The sequence below is a fragment of the Kogia breviceps genome, chromosome 5, assembly GCF_026419965.1.
Source record: "Kogia breviceps isolate mKogBre1 chromosome 5, mKogBre1 haplotype 1, whole genome shotgun sequence".
NCBI lineage: Eukaryota > Metazoa > Chordata > Mammalia > Artiodactyla > Physeteridae > Kogia > Kogia breviceps.
This window is the reverse complement of record NC_081314.1, coordinates 45576478-45591106: the sequence shown is the minus strand read 5'-3', so window position 1 is coordinate 45591106 and position 14629 is coordinate 45576478. Positions and strand designations below refer to the sequence as shown.

At 47.1% G+C, this 14629-nt stretch overlaps 1 long non-coding RNA gene across 3 annotated transcripts in view; it reads left to right on the top strand.

Moving 5' to 3' along the window:
- The window catches only part of LOC136794236 (uncharacterized), a 49534-nt gene that overhangs the window by 24361 nt on the left and 10544 nt on the right, over positions 1-14629 (top strand). The window contains exon 3 of one of the 3 annotated variants that reach the window (XR_010840653.1): positions 12364-12482. This is a non-coding gene — a long non-coding RNA (uncharacterized lncRNA). Of the gene's footprint in view, positions 1-10237; positions 10350-10380; positions 10796-12363; positions 12483-14629 lie in introns of those variants that run through there. The other 2 variants (XR_010840655.1, XR_010840654.1) reach the window with 2 other exon arrangements.

The window sequence follows — 14629 nt, the reverse complement described above, 5'->3', positions numbered from 1 at the left end:
TGGAGGAAGTGCCCTGTCCCCTCTCCAAGGTCAACCCTCCACTCATGCTCTGACTCGGGCCCCTTTCACCTTCTCAGTGACCTTGTCCCTTTGTTTCTCCTCTCTCTCTTCTGAATCTTCAGCCTCTCCCTCTTTACTAGATTACTGCCATCGGCAGACAGACATATCCTTAAAAACAAAAATTCACCTCCCTCAACCCATAATTATCTCCTGCTGCTTTCCCATTTCTCTTTCTTAACCCCAGCTCCAGGGTGGGAAAGGCAGTAGGGCGACCCGAAGGAGGTAGTCAGAGCAGAAGCCGAAATTTAGTAACTAGAACGGGTTGGATTTCTCACTGCACAGGAAGGGGGCATGGTGGTGGGTACACGTAGACGAATGTGAACAGATGGCGAGGACGACTGTTTGTTCGTTTAGTGAACACCTACTATCTGCCAGATACTCTGGTATCTGCCAGATACCGCCAGGTGCCGGTAACATAAGGGCAGCCAACACCTCGTCTCTTCACTGTGAGTGTGGAATGTGGGTATAGAAAGGAGATTTAGATAAGTGAGGACGTCAAGGTGGCAAGAGAAGAGAATGGTTCCACCCTCACCCCAGCCACAGAGACAAAGTTATAAATCACTGCTAGGATCACGTCCTCTGAGGTCACCTCTCTTTAGAAAGCTCCTGAGGTTTGTTGAGCCCCTGTCCTACACCACTCTGTTTTCAGCTTCCTACCCTTGTGCCCTTGAGCCCATCAGGCCTTTTACCTAGCCAGCCTTGGTGAGGCTGACTGGGGTCAGGACGGTAGTTAAGTGTTAGCATAGTTTTCCAAGAGCCATAACTTTAATCAAGTAGCTAGTCTCCAGATGGTTCTGTCAAAGTGCAGGCCCTTTGGGGAGCCTCCTACAGCAATAAAAACACACGGCTTCTCCTGGGTTAAAAGTAAAAGTAGCTTAGGTGTAATGTCCATTTTTAAACTAAGGAAAATGCCTCTCACTCTGGGTCCATGCTATACAGTTGAGGAAACCTTGAGACAGTGAAGCATTTCTTGTTACCACCTTACCTGTTCTGAATCACTTGAGGATAATGTTGAGCTGCATACAAGAGGAAATGGGATTGACAGTGGCCAAAATAAGACGATTATTTATTTTAAGCATCAAGGAGTTCCAGGGTAGGCAGCAAGGCAGATATAACAGGTCATGGAAAGCCCGAGGATCCAGGCACCTTCCCTTTCCTGCTCTGCCACCTTTATGTTAGCATTTGGCTCTTGTCCACTTCATTGTAATACGGCTGCTACAGCTCCAGACATGACATCTATATCACAGGTAGGAAGAAGAAAAGAAAGCAAAGGGCAAGAGCCTGGAGGGCATGCCAGCCAGGTCAGTCTCCCTTCAAAAGCTTCCTGGATTCTCCACCCAGTGAATTCTACTTCCATCTCATTGGTCAGAACTAGGTCACATGGGCCTCTTAGCTGCAGAGGAGTCTGGGGAAGAAAGAATTCTACCTTTCTAGTTTTTTAATGAGAAGACAAGGCATTGAGCATGAATGACTTTGGGGTAGCTAACAGTGTCTGTGGCACACCTGAGGTAACTTTCTCCCTGGAGCAGAGGTTCTCAGCTTGGATGTGCACTAGTATCCCTGGGGAGCTTTTAAAATTAAAGCCTGGGCTACCCTCAGAACAATTAAATTAGGATCTCTGGGTGGGATCCAACATTGGTAATTGTCAAAGCTCCTCAGGTGATTCCCACGTGTAGCCAAGGTCTGGAACCACTGCTACAGTTGCTACCTTACCTACTCTAGAGGCAGCCGGGAGTGTTAATTTTGACCTGATTCTCATTAGAAACAAGCAATAGATTATAACATGTCAGAGGTGGACAGGACCTTAGTGGTCACAAAACAAGATTTTCTCAAGGTCAAATACATAGTCATTTGGATCACTAGATCCCCCTCATGTCCCCCTGCTGCAATGAGCAGTAGCCCTGATCAAGTTTACCATTGCATCCAGTCAAATGCAATGTGAATTATGTGGCTGTCTGGGAGAATTTAACCTTGATCCAATTAGCACTGAGGGTTGAGGAGAGCAGGTGACCTTAGGCTGCAAGCTGTCTCTCCTCCACTCCAGTAATGATGCTCAGCCTGAAATCCAATTTGGGTTGAGTGTGTAATTTCAATGTTTATTTAATCCAGAGCCACTTCTCAGTAAATAGGATGCTTAAAGGCTTGAATTACTAAAGCTTTCTCTATCCAAGGCGCCCTTACTAATCTGCGCTGTTCACTGGGTATGCGATTGCCAAAAAGCCCAATGGTAAATGTCCCCTTGTTCATCTGGAGGTCCTGTCTTCTGAAGCTGAACAGCTGGTCCGTCTGAATCACTGGTGGGTGTTGATTGAAATGGAGTTTTGTAGACTGTTAGCATTGGAGGCAGCCTTACAGATCATCTATCCAAGCTGAAGCTTGGGGAGGTGGAGTGACTTGCCCAAGGTCACCCAACCTATTGGTTTCAGGTTATGACATTAGCATCGGCCTTTAGGTTAAATTGATTAGATGTTTTTATATAGCAGAAATGTAACAAATGTGACCAAAGATACATTGCTACTTAATTATTGCCCTTCAACTTTTCAGCATAAATCTTTAAATAATTCAGGACCCAAAATACCCCATCTTGTGGGAATAATCCAGCCAGTGGAGGGAAAAACAAATGCGTATTTCTGTATGCATTTCCTGAATCGGCTCAATGACGCAGGATGCCTCCGCCAGCACCCAGCACATGTCTGGTCTGTGTAGGTTCTCTAGATGTCTGTTGGTCTGAATTGATCCCTGCAAACCCTTTGCTTTGCTACCCATTATTTAGAATGCCTCTTCAGGGCCACATTATCACTAGCTGTGACATTTAGAGCAAAGCAGCAAGAAATCAACTATCTTTGGGATTTCTGTGAAAAAGATTTGTAGCTGGAAGTCATACATAGACTGATGAGTGTTTTACGGTAATGTGCTCTCAAGTTCAATTTCTTAACTCCTCTAGGTGATGCAGAATGATTGATTCTGAAAATAAACACTGAAGAAATAAATTGATTCCTTTGAAGTAAGCAGACCATTAATTCTTGACCTTAAAATCTCTAAAATGTTTTAAAAGGAGTTGACTTAGCAGTTACTGCATTTTATGCAATTCACTCTTTTTTCTTCTTTTGTTAATATATTATCTTACTGGAGCTTATCCACAAGCTTCATTCTAGAAAAATAGGATGGAACTGGCAATATGCCATAAAGTTCCCTAATGCCTCACTTTAAACACACATGCGATCAATGGCTAAAGGCAGAGCGGGAGGAATTAAATCCATGGAAAAGCTCAAAGCTGCCTTCTAGGCCACCTTAGAAAATTATTTTGGCTACAGTTCTAATTTGATCTCATTAGCAAGGCTGATTCCGTCCTACAGCAATCCCCAGGGCACCTGATTCAACCCGCCATGGCACTAGCTCCGCACTGGGGCTGTGCAGATCCAGACTGACTCAGGGTCAGCTTTAGTCTGCAAAACTGCTCCCAGCTGCCACTGTAGAAGCTCTGGTGTATGGACCTAAACTTTGTTCATTCCTTTATACATTTATTTAGTGGATATTTAGTGGTTGTCTACTCTATGCTGGCAAACCTGCCCCTGACATTTGTCAGGCTCTAGGTGAGACAGTGATTGGAGGCCCACATACCATATGTCTAAATTTCAAGTTATAAATCAAACTAACAAACTGTTTAATGATATACCTTCACAACAACACGGAAGAACAGGTTCAAATGCAGTTCTAGGTCTCCTTGGAGTTCTGCATGTAGGGGCCCTCCCCACCTCCAGCCCTCCAGCCCTCAGCCAGACACCCCCCTTTTTCCCCACCCCCCCACCCCATCTGCCCAGTGTTTTGAGGGGCCTCCGCTGCACGTGCTGCCCCTGGGCTGCCCTCAGGCCTCGAGTCTCACGGCAGTGGTGTGATCTGCCTTTGAGAAGATGAGGCCCATGCAGGCCTTGGAAGAGGGTTTAGGGCCATGTGGCCAGGAAATACACAGTTTCTGGGTAACCCCAGTGTAGTCTAGAGGGGAGGTGGTGGGCTCTGGGTGGGCACATCTTTGGCCCTGTGGACTCCTCACTCCATGGGGAGGGCACAGCTGCAGGGGCCCAAGGCAAGCCCTCTGGGCATTCATTCCATGTACAAGGGTCTCAACTGCCCAGGCTGAGGATAATGCTGTGTGATAAATGTTGGGAGGCAGCAGTGAACACAATTCTTGAGGCTCTTGCCTTAATGAGGGAGATGAAAATTTAAAAAGATGACTGGGGTAAGCCATGTGAAGGCCTTGAGCCAGGGGATGAGATGCAGAGCAACTGGTGAATGCTACTTTAGCATGACCAGGGAAGGCCTCTTGGAGATGGTGACACATCATACACTGAGACCCAATGACATGGAAATGCCAAGCCGAGGGAACACAGGGAGTGCAAAGGCCTAGTGGGAGAAAAGCGCTGGTTTGTCTGAGGAGGGCTCACAGCAGTGGGAAGTGAGCTATGTGTGTGGAGGTCAGCAGGAGCCAGGCCATGCAGGGCCCGGAGGAAGGAGAAATGGCCTGAAAAACGACTTGAGGCTCAGGTACTCTGCTTACTAACTGGCTGACTCTGAGCAAAGCTCATCCCCCGGCCTCCGTCACCTCACCTGTGAACTCTAGATGCCTCATAACTCTCCCGTCTCCCTCAGAGCACTGCGGGAGGACCAGATGGGATGTTACTGCTTTAGATCTTGGGCATGAAGTAACTAAGCAGCAAGGAGCAGTGACAAACTCCCTTGAGCTGTCCCAGGGGCTGTTGCTGGGGAATGATTAGTAGTCACAGGGAGTGTCTTGTTGGGCTGTAATGGGGGAATGTTTTCCAGGCAGACTCAAGGCCACCCCTCCCCTCCACTCCCAGAGAGGCTTTGAAGCCCGTCTTGTGTTCCCTGTGCCTTGGGAGAGAGCAGAGGATGCCAGGAGGCCATGGAGCTGACACCGTCTGCACAAAGTGGCTCTTCGGCAGCCCCTTCTCCCTGTCAACAAGTAAAACCCAACCTTCCACAGAAAAGGCCAGGAGCTTGAGCAACCACTAAGACTCAGCCCCTGGGGCTCTGAACCAAGATGTAGACAGCCCGCTTGGCACAAGGGCAGCAGGGCCGCACCCCACCTCCGAATGCTGACTGGCCAGGTCCAGCACTGGGACGGCTTGCCCAGCCCCTCCCAGCTAAGGATGCTGCTTAGTAAGAGGAACAAGGGACCGACACTAGATGCACATGTTTCTTTTATGGGCCATTGTCTATACTTTGTCTTGTGAGTCATCTATTATCAGCACAGACTGTGAGTTCCACATTTCCAAAAGATACTTTTGCCATCTCTACAAGGTCTCAAGTTAAAGAATCCCTTGAGGACTGTGTAACAATAATGATTTCAACCAGAACGATAGCTACTCTTTGTTGACTGCTTACTAAATGCCAGGACCACACGGGGCACTTTAGTCTCACAACCATCATACCAGGGAGGCATTCATTATCATACCATTTTACAGATGAGGAACCAGAACCTTAAAGAGATTGAGTAACTTCCTCAAGGTCATACCTCTGGGATTTGAACCTAAGTTTGCTTGACTCAAAAGTGACACTCTTGGGGCTTCCCTGGTGGCGCAGTGGTTGAGAGTCCGCCTGCTGATGCAGGGGACACGGGTTCGTGCCCCGGTCCGGGAAGATCCCACATGCCGCGGAGCGGCTGGGCCCGTGAGCCGTGGCCGCTGAGCCTGCGCGTCCGGAGCCTGTGCTCTGCAACGGGAGAGGCCACAACAGTGAGAGGCCCGCATACCGCAAAAAAAAAAAAAAAAAGTGACACTCTTCATCACGGTACTGTAAAATGGTCATCATCATCAACATCCTAATACATTTTTAGCAGAGTTTTGCACACATTCGGTTATTTACTCTTTGCAATAATCCTATGAGGTAGGAATTACTAGTATCCCCATTTTGCAGAGGAGGAAACTGGAGTACAGAAATTTTAAACTTAAGTCTCGTTGCTCAGAGATAGATTTTGAAATGAACATCTGTCACCTGAAGGGTCAGCTGGGTGAGATGAAACATCTTCTCCAAGGTCACATGACCTGTAAGTGGCAAAGTGGGGATTGAAACTGAGGTTTGTCTGTCTCTAGACTTGAGCCGCCTAGATGAGGAGCCCCCAGTCCACATTCCAGTGCTGGAGAGGGAACACCTGGCCAGGGGTGCCAGAGTCATTTTCCTGGGCTCCCTTCTCCTGGATGAGCGGCATGTGGCTCGAGCACTTTGGGGAACCCAAAGTTCCGTTATCTTTGCCCAGGCCCTCCTTGTGGAGGGAACTTTAAGAAGTATCACTGAAGGACAGGTGAGGGGAGAAGAAAGGAAAGCCCAGGAGCTGAATGATAAACTGGATAGTTAGATTTTGACTGTCAGAATTGACGCTACTTGAGAACCACCTGGCAAGGGCCTCCTGCTGGTTACGATACCGAACTGAGAGTTGGACCGAAAATAAAATGGCTAATTTTAACTCAATTCCAGTGTTTGGGCACAACCATCTTCTAAAAAAATATGTATTTTCCAAAGGGAAGGGACAAATGTAGCATTGTTTCCCCCCAACAAATTTGAATAATTTAGATAGCACACCTGAAGATTTTGGCCCATCAATAATAGGAACAATAATGATGTTCCATTTTGCCTTACAGTGACAGTCATAATGAAAGGCATGGCGGTGGATAGAGATCACTTGTTCATGTCCTTAATGCCATAGGCTTAGATTAAGTGTTTACCCGGTATGGCAACCCGAGTTAGGCGGTGAAAACCCATGTCTGCGTGGCTTTATATTCCAGTGGAGGAGTAGACATCAACCAAGGAGTACACAAGTAACTTTCAAATTCTGAAGAATCATAAGAGCTGGAAGGGACACGTGAGTCTCTGAGGGGGACCTTACACAGAATGGAGGGCCAGGAATGACACTCTGGGGAGATGAAGGAATAAAGGGAATTAGCAAGAGGTGGGAGGTAGGAGAAGGGTGCAAGCAGGCTGGGGCCATGTTTGCAGACTCCCTGAGAAAAGAAGGTGGGGTGTGGAGGGCACAGAGAAGGCCGGTATGGCCAGAATGAAGGGAGCAGAGAGGCAAAGGCCTGGAGTTAAGTAAGAGCCGTGGAAGGCAGGTTAAAAATTTTTAATTTAAGTCTAATAGTAAACCCGGAAGTGCAGAGATGTGTTATCAGCAGGATCAGTCCCAGGCAAAGGCAAAGCAGGAGAGATCTGGGGAGACTGGGATGTCTCCATTGCTCTTTCCTCAAACTCCCCCTCTGCCCAGTGTCTGAAATTCCACCGTTAATCACAATCCATTTACCCGCTCGCACAATTTCCGGCTGAAATTCAGAAAATACTCTGGTACTCCTGGGAATGGGGGAGGACTGCCAATACTGAAGTGAGTGTAGCTGTGATTGAGGCATGTGAGAGCAGGCCCTGTGGTGCTTGGAGAAAGCGGGGTGGCACCGGGTGTCTGAGTGAGGTGTCACAGAGGGAACAGCAAAGGAGAGGGCAGGGCTCTGGGCCCATTGTATTCTCCAGGGCAGCCTTGACTGACAGCTGCACTCATTGCGGGTTACAGGGCTGATCCATCTATCCATAGGACTGAACTGATAATGTTTGAGCGGCTAAAGGTTTTATGACTAAAGACTTCCAAGGTGAAGGCAACCAATTAGGAAATATGACAGAAAACCCCTGGAAGCATATTCTATCTCTCTCTTTGTGGGCTCGGATGTGTGTGGGTCACAAGTCTGTGCCAGAGCCCTGCTCTCAGCGCTGCGTGAGACCCTCTCCCAGCCCCCATCTCACTCCAGCTCTGACCTGCCTCTCCCCGGGGGTCTTTTGGTGGAACTTCTCTCCCTTCCTGCCCCTCAAAGCCTCACGCTCTGCCCTGAAACCACTGCCAGTCCTGTCTAAAAGTCTTTATTTGCAACAAACCCTTTTTAACCCCAAATGCATAGATTCCTCTGTGCATTCTGTGGCGCTAAAGTGTCATTCAGCCATTCACTCATTTATTCAAACAAATAGCACTCACTAAATGCCCCTGTACCTGCCAAACAACACCCACCGCAGGACCCACTGATTTCACTCCTGGGTATTTACTCAAGAGAACTGAGTGCCATGTGTTTACAAAAAAACACACTGTGTGAATGTGTGTAGCAGCTTTCTTCATAATTGCCCCAAACTGGAAACCAACTCAAATGGCCATCAACGTGAACAGGCACACAAATTGTATATTCCCACAGTGGAGTACCACTCAGCAAGGAAAAGGAACAAACCACTGGTACACGCAACAACGGGGATGAAACTCAGAGACATCATGTTGAGCAAAACAAGTCAGATACTAAAGAGGACCTGCAGTATGGTTCTAGGTACTATAAGAAGTTCAAAAACAGGAGAAACACACCTGTGGTGTTCAAAGTCAGAATGCTGGTTACCTTTGAGGGAGGAGGTTACTGCCTGGGAAGGGGCATGGGAAAGTCTTTTGGGGTGATGTGATTAAAAAAAAATCTTGACCTAGGTAGTGGTTACATCGGTGTATACCTACATAAAAATCCATCCGGCTATACACATGTTCTGTATCTCAGTTTTATAAAAATGTCTGCTAGCAGGACTCTGTGCTGAGCCGGCCCAGCTATTCCAGGCTAACATGGCTGAGAAGAGTCAGTGGCCTGGATGGGGTTCTGGAGGGGCCCTTCCCAGAGGGTCCCTCAGGGAAGTGGGCAAGTCCTTTAGTGGCAGCGCTAACTCAGGGGCTCGGGATACTCGAGGGAAAGAGGGAAAGTTGTTGAGATAAAAAGAAGATGCTTCTGGTGGTCACTGCTGAGGGCCTACAGGGAAAACCGATCCAGTGTGGAATGGAGTGGGGGCCTGGGAGGACCCCGAGGCAGAAAAGAACCTTATTTCATCAGTGGTCAGCGACATGGGAGCCGGCAGGACCTTCGCAGCCAAGGACAGGCCAGGAGGCAGCTACCCCGGAGCTGAGATGAAGGGACTGTACCAGGTAGTGGACACGTGGAGGAGCAAACAGCAAAAAGCATGTTCTTTTTATTTTGAATGTGTACAGACATGATTTCATGGAAGTCTCGTAACAGTATGACATAGGATGCATTAACCCCAGTTTCCAAACAGGAAGCTGAGAACTAGGAGATTTCACATGATACTCCGAGGGGCACCCAGCCGGTAAGTGCAGCATTCAGCTCAGGGCTGTGAGACCCAGGACCTGCACCCCAATACCAGTTAAGTGTGTAACCAGTTTAGTGATTGGTTATTCAACCTGTGCGGGTGCATACGTGAAATGGCTTTACTTTCCCAATGTCTGTTCCCATCTATGCTCTGCTGCCGGATCAAGGGTTTCCTTAATGTCATCTCAGTCCAACTTTAAATCTGCATCATTTCAGTTATTAAAATAATGTGACCCAGTTATTAAAACTCAATCCTGTTCATTTTAAAACTCCACCCTCACACATGATTCAAATCTTTCCTTTTTTCCTGAGTTCAGGTCTGCCTTGTGGCTGTGGAAGCCTGCAGTGGCGGCAGTAGGTGATCTATTCCCTTCGTCACTCACCTCTTTCTCCCGTGCTTTGTAGAGGAGGGAAGCCGTTTCCTTAAGCAAGAGGTGCATGGAGGTTTGGTCCCCTTTCCGATGGCTGTCACCACTGATCCAGTTCCACTGTCAGCAGCCCCTTGCTCCCAAGGCACTTGATCAACCCATGGCTTTGGCGGCACCTGGGAGACACCCCCCCCACCATGCTCCTTAGCTGTGTAGACCGCCATGCTCCAAGCTCAGCAATCTGGTACCCCTGCAGCTCCAGTCTCCTCTTTCTTCCCTAGCCTCCCAAACTGGGGCCTGAGGGCTTGGATCAGATCTTTCTTGTCCCCCCCCATCCCCTCTACCACGCCACCTCTCCCCAGTGCTCTTTGCCCAATCTGCAAGCACCTGGGCAGGCTGGGGGCCCAGCAACCAAGACCATCAGTTTTTCCTCCTGGAATAATGCCCAAACTTTATGAGAAAGTGTTGGGGGACCTCCTTTCTTAACTTCAATTTTTAACCAGAAGTCCCTAAGGAACGGTAACGAACCAGTACCCACTCTCTTTGTCGTCTAGGGTGGGGAGGAAAAATGGCTTATCCTCATGAATGCTAGCCTCCCTCCTCCTCACTCCCAGTCTTCTCTGCTCTCTCCAGGATGAAAGCCCCAAAGCCAGGGCAGCCACTGGGCATGTCTCCTGCCTAGAAGGAGGCCTTCTTGAAACTAAGTCCTGGAGAACTGAGTAATTTTGTTATCAGCAATGCCTCTACCCACTGAGAGGTTACCTCTGCACTCTTAGGTAACCTCCAGGGGCAGGAAAACAGTTCAGTCCAAAGCAGCTCCTAGTCACAAGTTTGCTACTGAAAGCCTTCTGCGTGGGAGCCCACATTCCTATCTGAGGTAAGGGAAGCGGTTTGTTTCCTCTTAATTCGCCGTTCATCATGCTGCATTGCTTAGGAAAGATCTGCGCTCCAAGAGATACATCTTGGCAGAAACACCGCCTCTCCAGCCTCCCACATCTCGGAGTCCAGCAATGGCTGGTGAAAGAACTCTGCACCTCCAGACAATACACATCCGCTAAAAGCACCAAAGATGCGTCGCTGTACCCTGGAAATATTGCTTCTTTCTAATGAGTGACCGATTATTTGAGGTGCTTTAGAGTGTCAGTAATAGGAATTGTTGTCCAGTCTTGTTTTCCAAGTGTGCTGTGTGTACAGAGGGAAAAACTTCCACGGACTACTTGTTGCAGTACGTTAAGCTCTGTCTCAGGGATAGAGCCATCACAGGATCCGGGGCAAATTTCTAGCTTCATGACTCCCCAGTGAAAAGGGGAAATAACACTCAGGACATTATTTTGAATGTCTCTAGTGGGATAGGAACTGTCTGAATCTCTTGGTCCCCTTGTGTGTGGCGATCAGCAGGGGACCATCCATGAGGGTCCACAGACCTGAGCACAGAACATCTCCCTTTGCATCTCGTTGCCAAAACTATAACGGTGCAATTGAGCCAGAAAAGAAATGAGGTCAGAGCAACCATATGGGGGCTCTAGGGAAGAGGAGAGAACTATGCATCAAAGCTGGGATTGAGCCAGGCATCTGGGAGACAAAGACGAATGAGTTTGGGAGGAAATAGAGGAAAGATCCCAAACTGTGCTATCCAACATGGTGGCCACTAGCCACCTGTGGCTAGTTAAATTTAAATTAGTTAAAATAAAATAAAAAAATTCAGTTCCTCAGTTACATTAGCCACATTGTAAGTGTTGCATGTAGCACAGATTCTGGAACATTTATAACAACATAGAAAGTTCTATTGGGCGGTACTGACTCTAGAACAACTACCTATATCAGCTTGTGTCATGAACCAGCCTTAGCGTGATGCATGTCGGGGGTAGGGGGTGGAAGGGGGGCACGGAGATGGCCAGCTGAAGATAAGGGACCAAGAGGGGATTCGATTTTCCAAAACAAGCCAGAGCCATTTGGAGTCAAGTCATACAGTGGATCCAGCGCACTCATGCTCGACACATTTTTGTTGAATTAATGAGTAAGTGAGCTGGGCAGCATTCGTTGGTGGGGACAGAGGGTGGAGAAGAAGACAGAAGGCATCTACAAAATAGAAGAGCTAAATTTTCTTGTGTTAGCTGCTCATTAACTAAATGAGAGACATTCTAAAAATGGAATTTCAGAGATGCTCTGAGTACTGTCAGCAAGACTGGAATAAGTATAAAGCCTCTCAGGGTAACTGCTTTGAAAGGGACCACGTTCAACTAGCTCATTGTGTGACTGTGATTAAGAGCCCTAGCCACTCTTGGCTTCAGTTTCTTCAACTGTGAAACAAAGACTCAGGGCCAAAGACCGGCTCTTTCTGTGTGTCTACGATTTGGATATATAAACTCCATTATTATCTTTATTAAAAGAGCTTTCTTGTCAGACCTCAGAGTTGCCATGAAAACTGAAAAAAATCGGGGAGAGCAAATAGACTTCATCTCATGAGCCGGGTTTGACTACCTGGTAGTACTCACTTGGTAAACTCTGTGGGGAAGAGTTTCGAGGCCACCTCCAAGCTTGTTTGATTAGCATTGTCTGCCACAGGGATGGAGCCGTGGAGCACACACTGACACCTGCCGTCCAGGGTTTATGGACTGCCCAGCCCAACGCCCATTCTAAGCACTTCCTCCCCTGCCCAGGTGTATAAATACTGGAAAATTTAAACATTTGCTTTCCCAGCCTTCCTTGCAGTTAGGGGTGGCCTGTAATACAGTTCCTGTCTGGATATGTGTTTGCAGCTATGGCAGCCATTTTGTGACCAGGAGACAGTGTGAGAGAATTACAGAGAAGCTGCCTCTGACCTTGTGGAGCTGCTAAGCCACTGCCAGCAGCTGCCTATCTTCAGACACCTTGTCAGGTGAGAAAAATACCCTCATATTCATTTCAGGTCTCAAAGCTTGGATTTCTGTTACTTCCAGCTGAACACTTCTCTAATGCATCCCGGATATCACATCTGCCTTTCCAGGAGCAAATACAAGTTGTCTTTGCTAAATTTTCAGTACTCTTCTTTCTCATTCAACTTCCTACCGTTGAGGGATGTTGCCCTGCCCTTCTGTGAGATTTTGAATTTATGACACTCTGGTTGCTGAAGCCCCAGAGACTTACTCCTTCATCCGCAATACTCTGTGAATATTAAAAGCCTGAGTGATGGAAAGAACACTGATGAATGTCAGGAGATGCAAATTCCAGCACCAGTACGGCCAGTACTCACTGTGTGTACTCAGGCAAGTCACTCGGTCATTCTGGACCTCAACTGCACATCTGAAAAAAAAGAACTGGATTAGGAAATCTCCAAGATCTCTTTTAGCTGTAACTCCTGTGGATGCTGATGGGAATGGATACAGACATTGTTTTTTTCCCCCTTTTGTTTTAAGCTGATCCCTGGGTATCTGATGTATTTTGACATCAATAAACTCCAATAAATACATGTTGTCAGAATCCATTCTTGTTGGTGAAGTATAGCTCTTTCTTCATGTGGAGGCAATAGTTTCTTGGCTAGGAATAACCCAAGAGTCTTGGGATGAGACAATCCTTGGGTCAGACACAGGGCTCCATCTCAGAACCGCAATCCTGACACATCTGTTTGCTTCTGTTCTACCCTTTGCCTGCCTCCCACTGGATATGTAAGCTATCCTACAACTTGGATTTGGGAACCTCATCCGTGTTTTGGATTAACCCCTTCCCTTAGTGCTCAACAACTCTCCACCTAGAATCTGTAGGGTGAGCCCTGCTCTAACCTCAGGCCCCAGTGACAGAAGGAAACAACGCTGTTGCCCACATACAGAGGCTGAGCTCTGTGTCTGTAAATTCTCTCAGCTTCCCCTTATCCTCAGTATTAGGAGCTCCAGTCTCCTTCTTGTTATCATGAGCAAGCACCAGCATGCCAGTAATGTCAATTTCCTCCCTACCCAGGTTCTCAGAGGTGGCTAGACACATGCAGTCTGATCCATTAAGTAGCTGCCTTGTAAACATGCAGCAAGCCAAAGAAGGGCCTTTTAATCATGCTTCCTGTGGACTTTGAAATTCAAGTTGTATTAGACACACAAATGATCCCAGCAATATGATCATATTTCTATAGCAACCTCCTCAGGCTTATGCAAGGCAAGCACACAGGCACCTGGGTTCCACCTCTGAGGTGTGGGGTCGTGTGCTTATCTCCTGACATTTAAACACATCGACCGTCCCCAAGCATGTTTCGGTTTGCTCATTTGCTACTAGCCAAGAAAGAGAACTGAGCTTAGGAAATCGTAGGCGAATGGCCATAATGCATAATCCAATATATCCTGGTAACAAAATTCATTTAGGTGATCATAAGTTTACTTGGCAGTCAAAGGATCACAGACTTTGAGAGGGAGATTTCCCATTTTTCCTGGGGAGTGTATAGGAGACCTTCCCTCAGAATTAGATTTACAGCCCCTGCTCTAGTCCCGTGGGTCTTGGGGCTCATACCTACCTGCCCTGGCTTTCAAACGTTTAGTGTTTAGCTTCTAGTACCTGACTTCCCTTTAAATGATGAATTAACTACCTGGGTTTCTGATCTCCTCTGTTACCTGCTTTTTAACATCAGCATGCTCTTTTATGCATGTGTACTTTCAACTCTGATCTCTTGCATGTTGTGGCTCTGATAATTTATGTTTTCATAATATTGCCAGTTTTTTTCAGGGCTAACATTTCCCTGTAGTAGCCCTGCTCACTATAACCCATTTCCCAGGATAAAAGTCGTATATGTACAGTTATATATAATATATAATTGTATGTGTATATTGTATATCTGTATATGTAAATGTTCAATAACAGGTTAGTAAATATTTATCTCAGATGTTGGTTAACATTTCAGAATATAATGTAAACTCCCACAATAACTCAAACACAAAATAATTAGCTTTCCTTTACCTTGGATTAGCTAAATCAATCTTGAAGAATAGAAAATAAAAGTGGAAGGAGTTCATTCACACTCGAATGGGTCCACCTCAGCTGTCCTTTCACCCTTTCCCTGCAGCATTC